Source organism: Pithys albifrons, chromosome 34 (genome assembly GCF_047495875.1).
Source record: "Pithys albifrons albifrons isolate INPA30051 chromosome 34, PitAlb_v1, whole genome shotgun sequence".
Classification (NCBI taxonomy): Eukaryota; Metazoa; Chordata; class Aves; order Passeriformes; family Thamnophilidae; genus Pithys; species Pithys albifrons.
In genome coordinates, this window is record NC_092491.1 from 278,325 (window position 1) to 296,357 (window position 18,033).

An 18,033-nucleotide genomic window follows, 5' to 3' on the forward strand; every position below is an offset into this window, starting at 1 on the left:
CCGTCATTGGCATCTGAGAGCCAGAGGTTGCCTCCTTTTCCCTGGGCGCAAAGCACGACAGTGCGTGCCACGTGCTGGTCCCAGAAAGTGCCATTTTACAGCCCAGAATTCCAGACCAATGAAGATTCCTCCCAGGGAAAAGGTGCCAGGACAGAAAGCCATTGTGCTTTTTGTAAAGGTAATGGGGCCCCATCATTGGCGCCTGAGAGCCCAAGACTGCCACCTTTTCCCTGGACGCAAAGCTCCATGGTGCGTTCCACTTGCGGGTCCAGGAAAGTGCCGATTCTCAGACCAGAATTCCAAACCGATGAAGATTCCTCCCCGGGAAAAGGTGCCAGGACAGAAAGCCATTGTGCCTTTTGTAGGGGTAATGGGGCACCGTCATTGGCACCTGAGAGCCCAAGGCTGCCCCCTTTTCCCTGGGCGCAAAGCTCGACGGTGTGTACCTTTTGTGGGTTTGGGGCAGTGCCATTTTTGAAGTCAGATTTCCAGACGGACGAAGATTCCTCCCTGGGAAAAGGTGCCAGGACAGAAAGCAACTGTTATTTTTCTAGTGTTAACGGGGCCCCATCATTGGCAGCTGAGAGCCCAAGGCTGCCGCCTTTTGCCTGGGCGCAAATGTCGACGGCGCGTGCCACTTGCGGGTCTGGGGAAGTGCCATTTTTCAGCCCAGAATTCCAGACGGACAAAGACACCTCCCAGGGAAAAGGTGCCAGGTCAGAAATCGAATTGTCCTTTTCTAGGGTCAATAGTGCCCCATCATTGGCACCTCAGAGTTCAAGGCTGCCACCTTTTCCGTTGGCGCGAACATCAATGGCGCGTACCATTTTCTTGTCCGGGAAAGTGCCGTTTTTCAGCCCTCAATTCCAGACGGATGAAGACTCCTCACAGCGAGGAGGCTCCCAGGACAGAAAGCGATTGTTCCATTTCTAGGGTTAATCGGGCTCTATCATTGGCACCTGAGAGCCCAAGGTTGCCTCCTATACACTGGGCGCAAAGCTCCACCATGCGTGCTACGTGAGGGTCCGGGAAATTGCTGTTTCTCATTCCAGAATTCCAGACCGATGAAGATTCCTCCCTGGGAAAAGGTGCCAGGACAGAAAGCGATTGTTCCTTTTCTAGGGTTAATGGGGCTCCATCATTGACACCTGAGAGCCGAAGGCTGCAACCTTTTCCCTGAGCGCAAAGCTCAACGGTGCGTGCCACTTGCGGGTCCAGGAATGTGCTGTTTCTCATCCCAGAATTCGAGGCCGATGAAGATTTCTCCCAGGGAAGATGTGCCAGGGCAGAAAGCAATTGTGCCTTTTCTAGGGTTAATGGGGCCCCAAAATTGACACCTGAGAGCCCAAGGCTGCCACCTTTTCCCTGGGCGCAAAGCTCGATGGAGCGTTCCACGTACGGGTCCCGGAAAGTGCCATTTTTCAGCCCAGAATTCCAGACCTATGAAGATTCCTCAGAGGGAAAAGGTACCACGAGACAAAGCCATTGTGTATTTTGTAATGCTAATTGGGCCCCATCATTGGCACCTGAGAGCCCAAGGCTGCCACCTTTTCCCTGGGTGCAAAGCTCGACGATGCATACCCTGTGCGGGTCCGAGAAAGGGCGGTTTTTCAGCCCAGAATTCCAGACGGAAGTCGATTCCTCTCTGGGAAAAGGTGTCAGGACAGAAAGCCATTGTGCCTTTTCTAGGGGTAATGGGGCCTCATCTTTGGCACCTGAGAGCCCAAGGCTGCCACCTTTTCCCTGGGCGCAAATGTCGACGGCGCGTGCCACTTGCAAGTCCGGGAATGTGCCGTTTCTCGTCCCAGAATTCCAGGCCAGCGAAGATTTCTCCCTGGGAAAAGGTGCCAGGACAGAAAGCGATTGTGCCTTTTCTAGGGTTAATGGGGCCCCAAAATTGGCAGCTGAGAGCCCAGGGCTGCCACCTTTTCCCTAGGCGCAAAGCTCGACGGTGCGTGCCACATGCGGGTAAGGGAAAGAGCCGTTTTCAGCCCAGAATTCCAGACCACTGAAGATTCCTCCCAGGGAAAAGGTGCCAGGACAGAAAGCGATTGTTCTTTTTCTAGGGGTAATGGGGCCCCATCATTGGCACCTGAGAGCCCAAGGCTGCCACCATTTGCCTGGGCACAAAGCTCGACGGTGTGTTCCACTTGCGGGTCCAGGAAAGTGCCGATTCTCAGACCAGAATTCCAAACCGATGAAGATTCCTCCCTGGGAAAAGGTGCCAGGACAGAAAGCCATTGTGCCTTTTCTAGGGGTAATGGGTCACCATCATTGGCACCTGAGAGCCCAAGGCTGCCCCCTTTTCCCTGGGCGCAAAGCTCGACGGTGTGTACCTTGTGCGGGTTTGGGGCAGTGCCAATTTTGAACCCAGATTTCAAGACGGACGAAGATTCCTCCCTGGGAAAAGGTGCCAGGACAGAAAGCAAGTGTTATTTTTCTAGTGTTAACGGGGCCCCATCATTGGCACCTGAGAGCCCAAGGCTGCCACCTTTTGCCTGGGCGGAAATGTCGACGGCGCGTGCCACTTGCGGGTTCGGGGACGTGCCATTTTTCAGCCCAGAATTCCAGACGGACGAAGACACCTCCCAGGGAAAAGGTGCCAGGTCAGAAATCGAATTGTCCTTTTCTACGGTCAATGGTGCCCCATCATTGGCACCTGAGAGTTCAAGGCTGCCACCTTTTCCGTGGGCGCAAACATCAACGGCACGTGCCACTTTCTTGTCCGGGAAAGTGCCGTTTTTCAGCCCTCAATTCCAGACGGATGACGACTCCTCCCAGGGAAAGGACTCCCAGGACAGAAAGCGATTGTTCCATTTCTAGTGTTAATGGGGGCCCCTCATTGGCATCTGAGAGCCAGAGGTTGCCTCCTTTTCCCTGGGCGCAAAGCACGACAGTGCGTGCCACGTGCTGGTCCCAGAAAGTGCCATTTTACAGCCCAGAATTCCAGACCAATGAAGACTCCTCCCAGGGAAAAGGTGCCAGGACAGAAAGCCATTGTGCTTTTTGTAAAGGTAATGGGGCCCCATCATTGGCACCTGAGAGCCCAAGACTGCCACCTTTTCCCTGGACGCAAAGCTCCATGGTGCGTTCCACTTGCGGGTCCAGGAAAGTGCCGATTCTCAGACCAGAATTCCAAACCGATGAAGATTCCTCCCTGGGAAAAGGTGCCAGGACAGAAAGCCATTGTGCCTTTTGTAGGGGTAATGGGGCACCATCATTGGCACCTGAGAGCCCAAGACTGCCCCCTTTTCCCTGGGCGCAAATGTCGACGGTGCGTGCCACTTGCAAGTCCGGGAATGTGCCGTTTCTCATCCCAGAATTCCAGGCCAGCGAAGATTTCTCCCTGGGAAAAGGTGCCAGGACAGAAAGCGATTGTGCCTTTTCTAGGGTTAATGGGGCCCCAAAATTGGCAGCTGAGAGCCCAGGGCTGCCACCTTTTCCCTAGGCGCAAAGCTCGACGGTGCGTGCCACATGCGGGTAAGGGAAAGAGCCGTTTTCAGCCCAGAATTCCAGACCACTGAAGATTCCTCCCAGGGAAAAGGTGCCAGGACAGAAAGCGATTGTTCTTTTTCTAGGGGTAATGGTGCCCCATCATTGGCACCTGAGAGCCCAAGGCTGCCACCATTTGCCTGGGCACAAAGCTCGACGGTGCGTTCCACTTGCAGGTCCGGGGAAGTGCCGTTTTTCAGACCAGAATTCCAGACGGACGAAAATTCCTCCCTGGGAAAAGGTGCCAGGACAGAAAGCCATTGTGCCTTTTGTAGGGGGAATGGGGCACCATCATTGGCACCTGAGAGCCCAAGGCTGCCCCCTTTTCCCTGGGCGCAAAGCTCGACGGTGTGTACCTTGTGCGGGTTTGGGCAGTGTCATTTTTGAACCCAGATTTCCAGACGGACGAAGATTCCTCCCTGGGAAAAGGTGCCAGGACAGAAAGCGACTGTTATTTATCTAGTGTTAACGGGGACCCATCGTTGGCACCTGAGAGCCCAAGGCTGCCACCTTTTCCTGGACGCAAAGCTAGATGGTGCCTGCCACGTGCAGGTCAGAGAAAGTGCTTTTTTCAGCCCAGGATTCCAGACGGATGACGACTCCTCCCAGGGAAAGGGCTCCCAGGACAGAAAGCGATTGTTCCATTTCTAGTGTTAATGGGAGCCCGTCATTGGCATCTGAGAGCCAGAGGTTGCCTCCTTTTCCCTGGGCGCAAAGCACGACAGTGCGTGCCACGTGCTGGTCCCAGAAAGTGCCATTTTACAGCCCAGAATTCCAGACCAATGAAGACTCCTCCCAGGGAAAAGGTGCCAGGACAGAAAGCCATTGTGCTTTTTGTAAAGGTAATGGGGACCCATCATTGGCACCTGAGAGCCCAAGACTGCCACCTTTTCCCTGGACGCAAAGCTCGATGGTGCGTTCCACTTGCGGGTCCAGGAAAGTGCCGATTCTCAGAGCAGAATTCAAAACCGCTGAAGATTCCTCCCTGGGAAAAGGTGTCAGGACAGAAAGCCATTGTGCCTTTTGTAGGGGTAATGGGGCACCATCATTGGCAGCTGAGAGCCCAAGGCTGCCACCTTTTCCCTGGGCGCAAAGCTCGACGGTGCGTACCTTGTGCGGGTTTGGGGCAGTGCCATTTTTGAACCCAGATTTCCAGACGGACGAAGATTCCTCCCTGGGAAAGGTGCCAGGACAGAAAGCAAGTGTTAACGGGGCCCAATCATTGGCACCTGAGAGCCCAAGGCTGCCACCTTTTGCCTGGGCGCAAATGGCGACGGCGCGTGCCACTTGCGGGTCCTGGGAAGTTCCATTTTTCAGCCCAGAATTCCAGACGGACGAAGACACCTCCCAGGGAAAAGGTGCCAGGTCAGAAATCGAATTGTCCTTTTCTAGGGTCAATGGTGCCCCATCATTGGCACGTCAGAGTTCAAGGCTGCCACCTTTTCCGTGGGCGCAAACATCAACGGCACGTACCACTTTCTTGTCCGGGAAAGTGCCGTTTTTCAGCCCTCAATTCCAGACGGATGAAGACTCCTCACAGGGAAGAGACTCCCAGGACAGAAAGCGATTGTTCCATTTTTAGGGTTAATCGGGCTCCATCATTGGCACCTGAGAGCCCAAGGTTGCCTCCTATACCCTGGGCACAAAGCTCGACCATGCATGCTACGTGAGGGTCCGGGAAATTGCCGTTTCTCATTCCAGAATTTCAGACCGATGAAGATTCCTCCCTGGGAAAAGGTGTCAGGACAGAAAGCGATTGTTCTTTTCTAGGGGTAATGGGGCCCCATCATTGGCACCTGAGAGCCCAAGGCTGCCACCTTTTGCCTAGGCACAAAGCTCGACGGTGCGTTCCACTTGCAGGTCCGGGGAAGTGCCGTTTTTCAGCCCAGAATTCCAGACGGACGAAAATTCCTCCCAGGGAAAAGGTGCCAGGACAGAAAGCGACTGTTATTTATCTAGTGTTAACGGGGACCCATCGTTGGCACCTGAGAGCCCAAGGCTGCCACCTTTTCCCTGGGCGCAAAGCTAGATGGTGCCTGCCACGTGCAGGTTAGAGAAAGTGCTTTGTTCAGCCCAAGATTCCAGACGGACGAAAATTCCTCCCAGGGAAAGGGCTCCCAGGACAGAAAGCGATTGTTCCATTTCTAGTGTTAATGGGGGCCCGTCATTGGCATCTGAGAGCCAGAGGTTGCCTCCTTTTCCCTGAGCGCAAAGCACAACAGTGCGTGCCACGTGCTGGTCCCAGAAAGTGCCATTTTTCAGCCCAGAATTCCAGACCAATGAAGACTCCTCCCAGGGAAAAGGTGCCAGGACAGAAAGCCATTGTGCTTTTTGTAAAGGTAATGGGGCCCCATCATTGGCACCTGAGAGCCCAAGACTGCCACCTTTTCCCTGGACGCAAAGCTCGATGGTGCGTTCCACTTGCGGGTCCAGGAAGTGCCGATTCTCAGAGCAGAATTCCAAACCGATGAAGATTCCTCCCTGGGAAAAGGTGCCAGGACAGAAAGCCATTGTGCCTTTTGTAGGGGTAATGGGGCACCATCATTGGCACCTGAGAGCCCAAGGCTGCCCCCTTTTCCCTGGGCGCAAAGCTCGACGGTGTGTACATTGTGCGGGTTTGGGGCAGTGCCAATTTTGAACCCAGATTTCCAGACGGATGAAGATTCCTCCCTGGGAAAAGGTGCCAGGACAGAAAGCAGCTGTTATTTTTCTAGTGTTAACGGGGCCCCATCATTGGCAGCTGAGAGCCCAAGGCTGACCCCTTTTCCCTGGGCGCAAAGCTCGACGGTGTGTACCTTGTGCGGGTTTGGGCAGTGCCATTTTTGAACCCAGATTTCCAGAGGGACGAAGATTCCTCCCTGGGAAAAGGTGCCAGGACAGAAAGCGACTGTTATTTATCTAGTGTTAACGGGGACCCATCGTTGGCACCTGAGAGCCCAAGGCTGCCACCTTTTCCTGGACGCAAAGCTAGATGGTGCCTGCCACGTGCAGGTCAGAGAAAGTGCTTTGTTCAGCCCAGGATTCCAGACGGATGACGACTCCTCCCAGGGAAAGGGCTCCCAGGACAGAAAGCGATTGTTCCATTTCTAGTGTTAATGGGAGCCCGTCATTGGCATCTGAGAGCCAGAGGTTGCCTCCTTTTCCCTGGGCGCAAAGCACGACAGCGCGTGCCACGTGCTGGTCCCAGAAAGTGCCATTTTACAGCCCAGAATTCCAGACCAATGAAGACTCCTCCCAGGGAAAAGGTGCCAGGACAGAAAGCCATTGTGCTTTTTGTAAAGGTAATGGGGCCCCATCATTGGCACCTGAGAGCCCAAGACTGCCACCTTTTCCCTGGACGCAAAGCTCGATGGTGCGTTCCACTTGCGGGTCCAGGAAAGTGCCGATTCTCAGACCAGAATTCCAAATCGATGAAGATTCCTCCCTGGGAAAAGGTGCCAGGACAGAAAGCCATTGTGCCTTTTGTAGGGGTAATGGGGCACCATCACTGGCACCTGAGAGCTCAAGGCTGCCCCCTTTACCCTAGGCGCAAAGCTCGACGGTGTGTACCTTGTGCGGGTTTGGGCAGTGCCATTTTTGAACCCAGATTTCCAGACGGACGAAGATTCCTCCCTGGGAAAAGGTGCCAGGACAGAAAGCAAATGTTATTTTTCTAGTGTTAACGGGGCCCCATCATTGGCAGCTGAGAGCCCAAGACTGCCACCTTTTCCCTGGACGCAAAGCTCGATGGTGCGTTCCACTTGCGGGTCCAGGAAAGTGCCGATTCTCAGACCAGAATTCCAAACCGATGAAGATTCCTCCCTGGGAAAAGGTGCCAGGACAGAAAGCCATTGTGCCTTTTGTAGGGGTAATGGGGCACCATCATTGGCACCTGAGAGCCCAAGGCTGACCCCTTTTCCCTGGGCGCAAAGCTCGACGGTGCGTACCTTGTGCGGGTTTGGGGCAGTGCCAATTTTGAACCCAGATTTCCAGACGGACGAAGATTCCTCCCTGGGAAAAGGTGCCAGGACAGAAAGCAAATGTTATTTTTCTAGTGTTAACGGGGCCCCATCATTGGCAGCTGAGAGCCCAAGGCTGCCACCTTTTGCCTGGGCGCAAATGTCGACGGCGCGTGCCACTTGCGGGTTCGGGGACGTGCCATTTTTCAGCCCAGAATTCCAGACGGACGAAGACACCTCCCAGGGAAAAGGTGCCAGGTCAGAAATCGAATCGTCCTTTCCTAGAGTCAATGGTGCCCCATCATTGGCACCTGAGAGTTCAAGGCTGCCACCTTTTCCGTGGGCGCAAACATCAACGACACGTGCCACTTTCTTGTCCGGGAAAGTGCCGTTTTTCAGCTCTGAATTCCAGACGGATGAAGACTCCTCACAGGGAAGAGGCTCCCAGGACAGAAAGTGATTGTTCCATTTCTAGGGTTAATCGGGCCCCATCATTGGCACCTGAGAGCCCAAGGTTGCCTCCTATACCCTGGGCGCAAAGCTCGACCATGCGTGCTACGTGAGGGTCCGGGAAATTGCCATTTCTCATTCCAGAATTCCAGACCGATGAAGATTCCTCCCTGGGAAAAGGTGTCAGGACAGAAAGCGATTGTTCCTTTTCTAGGGTTAATGGGGCTCCATCATTGACACCTGAGAGCCGAAGGCTGCAACCTTTTCCCTGAGCGCAAAGCTCAACGGTGCGTGCCACTTGCGGGTCCCGGAATGTGCAGTTTCTCATCCCAGAATTCGAGGCCCATGAAGATTTCTCCCAGGGAAAAGGTGCCTGGATAGAAAGCAATTGTGACTTTTCTAGGGTTAATGGGGCCCCACAATTGACACCTGAGAGCCCAAGGCTGCCACCTTTTCCCTGGGCGCAAAGCTCGACGGAGCGTTCCACGTGCGGGTCTGGGAAAGTGCCATTTTTCAGCCCACAATTCCAGACCTATGAAGATTCCTCAGAGGGAAAAGGTACCAGGAGACAAAGCCATTGTGTATTTTGTAATGCTAATTGGGCCCCATCATTGGCACCTGAGAGCCCAAGGCTGCCACCTTTTCCCTGGGTGCAAAGCTCGATGGTGCGTTCCACTTGCGGGTCCAGGAAAGTGCCGATTCTCAGAGCAGAATTCCAAACTGATGAAGATTCCTCCCTGGGAAAAGGTGTCCGGACAGAAAGCCATTGTGCCTTTTGTAGGGGTAATGGGGCACCATCATTGGCAGCTGAGAGCCCAAGGCTGCCCCCTTTTCCCTGGGCGCAAAGCTCGACGGTGTGTACCTTGTGCGGGTTTGGGGCAGTGCCAATTTTGAACCCAGATTTCCAGACGGATGAAGATTCCTCCCTGGGAAAAGGTGCCAGGATAGAAAGCAACTGTTATTTATCTAGCGTTAACGGGGACCCATCTTTGGCACCTGAGAGCCCAAGGCTGCCACCTTTTGCCTGGGCGCAAAGCTCAACGGTGCGTTCCACTTGCGGGTCCAGGAAAGTGCCGATTCTCAGACCAGAATTCCAAACCGATGAAAATCCCTCCCTGGGAAAAGGTGCCAGGACAGAAAGCCATTGTTCTTTTTCTAGGGGTAATGGGGCCCCATCATTGGCACCTGAGAGCCCAAGGCTGCCACCTTTTGCCTGGGCACAAAGCTCGACGGTGCGTTCCACTTGCAGGTCCGGGGAAGTGCCGTTTTTCAGCCCTCAATTCCAGACGGATGAAGACTCCTCACAGCGAAGAGGCTCCCAGGACAGAAAGCGATTGTTCCATTTCTAGGGTTAATCGGGCCCCATCATTGGCACCTGAGAGGCCAAGGTTGCCTCCTATACCCTGGGCGCAAAGCTCGATGGTGCGTTCCACTTGTGGGTCCAGGAAAGTGCCAATTCTCAGACCAGAATTCCAAACCGATGAAGATCCCTCCCTGGGAAAAGGTGCCAGGACAGAAAGCCATTGTTCTTTTTCTAGGGGTAATGGGGCCCCATCATTGGCACCTGAGAGCCGAAGGCTGCCACCTTTTGCCTGGGCACAAATGTCGACGGTGCATTCCACTTGCAGGTCCGGGGAAGTGCCATTTTTCAGCCCAGAATTCCCGACGGACGAAAATTCCTCCCAGGGAAAAGGTGCCAGGTCAGAAATCGAATTGTCCTTTCCTAGGGTCAATGGTGCCCCATCATTGGCACCTCAGAGTTCAAGGCTGCCACCTTTTCCGTGGGCGTAAACATCAACGGCACGTGCCACTTTCTTGTCCGGGAAAGTGCCGTTTTTCAGCTCTGAATTCCAGACGGATGAAGACTCCTCACAGGGAAGAGTCTCCCAGGACAGAAAGCGATTGTTCCATTTCTAGAGTTAATCGGGCCCCATCATTGGCACCTGAGAGCCCAAGGTTGCCTCCTATACCCTGGGCGCAAAGCTCGACCATGCGTGCTACGTGAGGGTCCGGGAAATTGCCGTTTCTCATTCCAGAAATCCAGACCGATGAAGATTCCTCCCTGGGAAAAGGTGTCAGGACAGAAAGGGATTGTTCTTTTTCTAGGGTTAGTGGGGCTCCATCATTGACACCTGAGAGCCCAAGGCTGCAACCTTTTCCCTGAGCGCAAAGCTCGACGGTGCGTGCCACTTGCGAGTCCAGGAATGTGCTGTTTCTCATCCCAGAATTCCAGGCCGACGAAGATTTCTCCCAGGGAAAAGGTGCCAGGGCAGAAAGCAATTGTGCCTTTTCTAGGGTTAATGGGACCCCAATATTGACACCTGAGAGCCCAAGGCTGCCACCTTTTCCCTGGGTGCAAAGCTCGACGGAGCGTTCCACGTGCGGGTCCCGGAAAGTGCCATTTTTCAGCCCACAATTCCAGACCTATGAAGATTCCTCAGAGGGAAAAGGTACCAGGAGACAAAGCCATTGTGTATTTTGTAATGCTAATTGGGCCACATCATTGGCACCTGAGAGCCCAAGGCTGCCACCTTTTCCCTGGGTGCAAAGCTCGACGGTGCATACCCTGTGCGGGTCCGGGAAAGGGCCGTTTTTCAACGCAGATTTCCAGACGGAAGTCGATTCCTCTCTGGGAAAAGGTGTCAGGACAGAAAGCCATTGTGCCTTTTCTAGGGGTAATGGGGCCCCATCTCTGGCACCTGAGAGCGCAAGGCTGCCACCTTTTCCCTGGGCGCAAATGTCGACGGCGCGTGCCACTTGCAAGTCCGGGAATGTGCCGTTTCTCATCCCAGAATTCCAGGCCAACGAAGATTTCTCCCTGGGAAAAGGTGCCAGGCCAGAAAGCGATTGTGCCTTTTCTAGGGTTAATGGGGCCCCAAAATTGGCAGCTGAGAGCCCAGGGCTGCCACCTTTTCCCTGGGTGCAAAGCTCGACGGAGCGTTCCACGTGCGGGTCCCGGAAAGTGCCATTTTTCAGCCCAGAATTCCAGACCTATGAAGATTCCTCAGAGGGAAAAGGTACCAGGAGACAAAGCCATTGTGTATTTTGTAATGCTAATTGGGCCACATCATTGGCACCTGAGAGCCCAAGGCTGCCACCTTTTCCCTGGGTGCAAAGCTCGACGGTGCATACCCTGTGCGGGTCCGGGAAAGGGCCGTTTTTCAACGCAGATTTCCAGACGGAAGTCGATTCCTCTCTGGGAAAAGGTGTCAGGACAGAAAGCCATTGTGCCTTTTCTAGGGGTAATGGGGCCCCATCTCTGGCACCTGAGAGCGCAAGGCTGCCACCTTTTCCCTGGGCGCAAATGTCGACGGCGCGTGACACTTGCAAGTCCGGGAATGTGCCGTTTCTCATCCCAGAATTCCAGGCCAACGAAGATTTCTCCCTGGGAAAAGGTGCCAGGCCAGAAAGCGATTGTGCCTTTTCTAGGGTTAATGGGGCCCCAAAATTGGCAGCTGAGAGCCCAGGGCTGCCACCTTTTCCCTGGGCGCAACGCTCGACGGTGCGTGCCACATGCGGGTAAGGGAAAGAGCCGTTTTCAGCCCAGAATTCCAGACCACTGAAGATTCCTCCCAGGGAAAAGGTGCCAGGACAGAAAGCTATTGTTCTTTTCTAGGGGTCATGGGGCCCCATCATTGGCACCTGAGAGCCCAAGGCTGCCACCTTTTGCCTGGGCACAAAGCTCGATGGTGCGTTCCACTTGCAGGTCCGGGGAAGTGCCGTTTTTCAGCCCAGAATTCCAGACGGACGAAAATTCCTCCCAGGGAAAAGGTGCCAGGACAGAATGCGACTGTTATTTATCTAGTGTTAACGGGGACCCATCGTTGGCACCTGAGAGCCCAAGGCTGCCACCTTTTCCCTGGGCGCAAAGCTAGATGGTGCCTGCCACGTGCAGGTCAGAGAAAGTGCTTTGTTCAGCCCAGGATGCCAGACGGATGACGACTCCTCCCAGGGAAAGGGCTCCCACGACAGAAAGCGATTTCTCCATTTCTAGCGTTAATGGGGGCCCGTCATTGGCATCTGAGAGCCAGAGGTTGCCTCCTTTTCCCTGGGTGCAAAGCACAACAGTGCGTGCCACGTGCTGGTCCCAGAAAGTGCCATTTTACAGCCCAGAATTCCAGACCAATGAAGACTCCTCCCAGGGAAAAGGTGACAGGACAGAAAACCATTGTGCTTTTTGTAAAGGTAATGGGGCCCCATCATTGGCACCTGAGAGCCCAAGACTGCCACCTTTTCCCTGGACGCAAAGCTCGATGGTGCGTTCCACTTGCGGGTCCAGGAAAGTGCCGATTCTCAGAGCAGAATTCCAAACCGATGAAGATTCCTCCCTGGGAAAAGGTGCCAGGACAGAAAGCCATTGTGCCTTTTGTAGGGGTAATGGGGCACCATCATTGACACCTGAGAGCCGAAGGCTGCAACCTTTTCCCTGGGCGCAAAGCTCGATGGTGCGTTCCACTTGCGGGTCCAGGAAAGTGCCGTTTCTCATCCCAGAATTCCAGGCCAGCGAAGATTTCTCCCTGGGAAAAGGTGCCAGGACAGAAAGCGATTGTGCCTTTTCTAGGGTTAATGGGGCCCCAAAATTGGCAGCTGAGAGCCCAGGGCTGCCACCTTTTCCCTAGGCGCAAAGCTCGACGGTGCGTGCCACATGCGGGTAAGGGAAAGAGCCGTTTTCAGCCCAGAATTCCAGACCACTGAAGATTCCTCCCAGGGAAAAGGTGCCAGGACAGAAAGCGATTGTTCTTTTTCTAGGGGTAATGGTGCCCCATCATTGGCACCTGAGAGCCCAAGGCTGCCACCATTTGCCTGGGCACAAAGCTCGACGGTGCGTTCCACTTGCAGGTCCGGGGAAGTGCCGTTTTTCAGACCAGAATTCCAGACGGACGAAAATTCCTCCCTGGGAAAAGGTGCCAGGACAGAAAGCCATTGTGCCTTTTGTAGGGGGAATGGGGCACCATCATTGGCACCTGAGAGCCCAAAGCTGCCCCCTTTTCCCTGGGCGCAAAGCTCGACGGTGTGTACCTTGTGCGGGTTTGGGCAGTGGCATTTTTGAACCCAGATTTCCAGACGGACGAAGATTCCTCCCTGGGAAAAGGTGCCAGGACAGAAAGCGACTGTTATTTATCTAGTGTTAACGGGGACCCATCGTTGGCACCTGAGAGCCCAAGGCTGCCACCTTTTCCCTGGGCGCAAAGCTAGATGGTGCCTGCCACGTGCAGGTCAGAGAAAGTGCTTTGTTCAGCCCAGGATTCCAGACGGATGACGACTCCTCCCAGGGAAAGGGCTCCCAGGACAGAAAGCGATTTCTCCATTTCTAGCGTTAATGGGGGCCCGTCATTGGCATCTGAGAGCCAGAGGTTGCCTCCTTTTCCCTGGGTGCAAAGCACAACAGTGCGTGCCACGTGCTGGTCCCAGAAAGTGCCATTTTACAGCCCAGAATTCCAGACCAATGAAGACTCCTCCCAGGGAAAAGGTGCCAGGACAGAAAGCCATTGTGCTTTTTGTAAAGGTAATGGGGCCCCATCATTGGCACCTGAGAGCCCAAGACTGCCACCTTTTCCCTGGACGCAAAGCTCGATGGTGCGTTCCACTTGCGGGTCCAGGAAAGTGCCGATTCTCAGACCAGAATTCCAGACCGATGAAGATTCCTCCCTGGGAAAAGGTGCCAGGACAGAAAGCCATTGTGCCTTTTGTAGGGGTAATGGGGCACCATCATTGGCACCTGAGAGCCCAAGACTGCCCCCTTTTCCCTGGGCGCAAATGTCGACGGTGCGTGCCACTTGCAAGTCCGGGAATGTGCCGTTTCTCATCCCAGAATTCCAGGCCAGCGAAGATTTCTCCCTGGGAAAAGGTGCCAGGACAGAAAGCGATTGTGCCTTTTCTAGGGTTAATGGGGCCCCAAAATTGGCAGCTGAGAGCCCAGGGCTGCCACCTTTTCCCTAGGCGCAAAGCTCAACGGTGCGTGCCACATGCGGGTAAGGGAAAGAGCCGTTTTCAGCCCAGAATTCCAGACCACTGAAGGTTCCTCCCAGGGAAAAGGTGCCAGGACAGAAAGCGATTGTTCTTTTTCTAGGGGTAATGGTGCCCCATCATTGGCACCTGAGAGCCCAAGGCTGCCACCATTTGCCTGGGCACAAAGCTCGACGGTGCGTTCCACTTGCAGGTCCGGGGAAGTGCCGTTTTTCAGACCAGAATTCCAGACGGACGAAAATTCCTCCCTGGGAAAAGGTGCCAGGACAGAAAGCCATTGTGCCTTTTGTAGGGGGAATGGGGCACCATCATTGGCACCTGAGAGCCCAAAGCTGCCCCCTTTTCCCTGGGCGCAAAGCTCGACGGTGTGTACCTTGTGCGGGTTTGGGCAGTGGCATTTTTGAACCCAGATTTCCAGAGGGACGAAAATTCCTCCCTGGGAAACGGTGCCAGGACAGAAAGCGACTGTTATTTATCTAGTGTTAACGGGGACCCATCGTTGGCACCTGAGAGCCCAAGGCTGCCACCTTTTCCTGGACGCAAAGCTAGATGGTGCCTGCCACGTGCAGGTCAGAGAAAGTGCTTTGTTCAGCCCAGGATTCCAGACGGATGACGACTCCTCCCAGGGAAAGGGCTCCCAGGACAGAAAGCGATTGTTCCATTTCTAGTGTTAATGGGAGCCCGTCATTGGCATCTGAGAGCCAGAGGTTGCCTCCTTTTCCCTGGGCGCAAAGCACGACAGTGCGTGCCACGTGCTGGTCCCAGAAAGTGCCATTTTACAGCCCAGAATTCCAGACCAATGAAGACTCCTCCCAGGGAAAAGGTGCCAGGAGACAAAGCCATTGTGCTTTTTGTAAAGGTAATGGGGCCCCATCATTGGCACCTGAGAGCCCAAGACTGCCACCTTTTCCCTGGACGCAAAGCTCGATGGTGCGTTCCACTTGCGGGTCCAGGAAAGTGCCGATTCTCAGAGCAGAATTCCAAACCGCTGAAGATTCCTCCCTGGGAAAAGGTGCCAGGACAGAAAGCCATTGTGCCTTTTGTAGGGGTAATGGGGCACCATCATTGGCACCTGAGAGCCCAAGGCTGACCACTTTTCCCTGGGCGCAAAGCTCGACGGTGCGTACCTTGTGCGGGTTTGGGCAGTGCCATTTTTGAAGCCAGATTTCCAGACGGACGAAGATTCCTCCCTGGGAAAGGTGCCAGGACAGAAAGCAAGTGTTAACGGGGCCCAATCATTGGCACCTGAGAGCCCAAGGCTGCCACCTTTTGCCTGGGCGCAAATGGCGACGGCGCGTGCCACTTGCGGGTCCGGGCAAGTGCCATTTTTCAGCCCAGAATTCCAGACGGACGAAGACACCTCCCAGGGAAAAGGTGCCAGGTCACAAATCGAATTGTCCTTTTCTAGGGTCAATGGTGCCCCATCATTGGCACCTCAGAGTTCAAGGCTGCCACCTTTTCCGTGGGCGCAAACATCAACGGCGCATACCACTTTCTTGTCCGGGAAAGTGCCGTTTTACAGCCCTCAATTCCAGACGGATGAAGACTCCTCACAGGGAAGAGACTCCCAGGACAGAAAGCGATTGTTCCATTTTTAGGGTTAATCGGGCTCCATCATTGGCACCTGAGAGCCCAAGGTTGCCTCCTATACCCTGGGCACAAAGCTCGACCATGCATGCTACGTGAGGGTCCGGGAAATTGCCGTTTCTCATTCCAGAATTTCAGACCGATGAAGATTCCTCCCTGGGAAAAGGTGCCAGGACAGAAAGCCATTGTTCTTTTCTAGGGGTAATGGGGCCCCATCATTGGCACCTGAGAGCCCAAGGCTGCCACCTTTTGCCTGGGCACAAAGCTCGACGGTGCGTTCCACTTGCAGGTCCGGGGAAGTGCCGTTTTTCAGCCCAGAATTCCAGACGGACGAAAATTCCTCCCAGGGAAAAGGTGCCAGGACAGAAAGCGACTGTTATTTATCTAGTGTTAACGGGGACCCATCGTTGGCACCTGAGAGCCCAAGGCTGCCCCCTTTTCCCTGGGCGCAAAGCTCGACGGTGTGTACCTTGTGCGGGTTTGGGGCAGTGCCAATTTTGAACCCAGATTTCCAGACGGATGAAGATTCCTCCCTGGGAAAAGGTGCCAGGACAGAAAGCGACTGTTATTTTTCTAGTGTTAACGGGGCCCCATCATTGGCACCTGAGAGCCCAAGGCTGCCACCTTTTCCCTGGGCACAAAGCTTGATGGTGCCTGCCACGTGCAGGTCAGAGAAAGTGCTTTGTTCAGCCCAGGATTCCAGACGGATGACGACTCCTCCCAGGGAAAGGGCTCCCAGGACAGAAAGCGATTGTTCCATTTCTAGTGTTAATGGGGGCCCGTCATTGGCATCTGAGAGCCAGAGGTTGCCTCCTTTTCCCTGGGCGCAAAGCACGACAGTGTGTGCCACGTGCTGGTCCCAGAAAGTGCCATTTTAACAGCCCAGAACTCCAGACCAATGAAGACTCCTCCCAGGGAAAAGGTGCCAGGACAGAAAGCCATTGTGCTTTTTGTAAAGGTAATGGGGCCCCATCATTGGCACCTGAGAGCCCAAGGCTGCCACCTTTTCCCTGGACGCAAAGCTTTATGGTGCGTTCCACTTGCGGGTCCAGGAAAGTGCCGATTCTCAGACCAGAATTCCAAACCGATGAAGATTCCTCCCTGGGAAAAGGTGCCAGGACAGAAAGCCATTGTGCCTTTTGTAGGGGTAATGGGGCACCATCATTGGCACCTGAGAGCCCAAGACTGCCCCCTTTTCCCTGGGCGCAAATGTCGACGGTGCGTGCCACTTGCAAGTCCGGGAATGTGCCGTTTCTCATCCCAGAATTCCAGGCCAGCGAAGATTTCTCCCTGGGAAAAGGTGCCAGGACAGAAAGCGATTGTGCCTTTTCTAGGGTTAATGGGGCCCCAAAATTGGCAGCTGAGAGCCCAGGGCTGCCACCTTTTCCCTAGGCGCAAAGCTCGACGGTGCGTGCCACATGCGGGTAAGGGAAAGAGCCGTTTTCAACCCAGAATTCCAGACCACTGAAGATTCCTCCCAGGGAAAAGGTGCCAGGACAGAAAGCGATTGTTCTTTTTCTAGGGGTAATGGGGCCCCATCATTGGCACCTGAGAGCCCAAGGCTGACCCCATTTTCCCTGGGCGCAAAGCTCGACGGTGTGTACCTTGTGCGGGTTTGGGCAGTGCCATTTTTGAACCCAGATTTCCAGAGGGACGAAGATTCCTCCCTGGGAAAAGGTGCCAGGACAGAAAGCGACTGTTATTTATCTAGTGTTAACGGGGACCCATCGTTGGCACCTGAGAGCCCAAGGCTGCCACCTTTTCCTGGACGCAAAGCTAGATGGTGCCTGCCACGTGCAGGTCAGAGAAAGTGCTTTGTTCAGCCCAGGATTCCAGACGGATGACGACTCCTCCCAGGGAAAGGACTCCCAGGACAGAAAGCGATTGTTCCATTTCTAGTGTTAATGGGAGCCCGTCATTGGCATCTGAGAGCCAGAGGTTGCCTCCTTTTCCCTGGGCGCAAAGCACGACAGTGCGTGCCACGTGCTGGTCCCAGAAAGTGCCATTTTACAGCCCAGAATTCCAGACCAATGAAGACTCCTCCCAGGGAAAAGGTGCCAGGACAGAAAGCCATTGTGCTTTTTGTAAAGGTAATGTGGCCCCATCATTGGCACCTGAGCCCAAGACTGCCACCTTTCCCTGGACGCAAAGCTCGATGGTGCGTTCCACTTTCGGGTCCAGGAAAGTGCCGATTCTCAGACCAGAATTCCAAACCGATGAAGATTCCTCCCTGGGAAAAGGTGCCAGGACAGAAAGCCATTGTGCCTTTTGTAGGGGTAATGGGGCACCATCATTGGCAGCTGAGAGCCCAAGGCTGCCCCCTTTTCCCTGGGCGCAAAGCTCGACGGTGTGTACCTTGTGCGGGTTTGGGGCAGTGCCAATTTTGAACCCAGATTTCCAGACGGACGAAGATTCCTCCCTGGGAAAAGGTGCCAGGACAGAAAGCAAATGTTATTTTTCTAGTGTTAACGGGGCCCCATCATTGGCACCTGAGAGCCCAAGGCTGCCACCTTTTCCCTGGGCGCAAATGTCGACGGCGTGTGCCACTTGCGTGTTCGGGGACATGCCATTTTTCAGCCCAGAATTCCAGACGGACGAA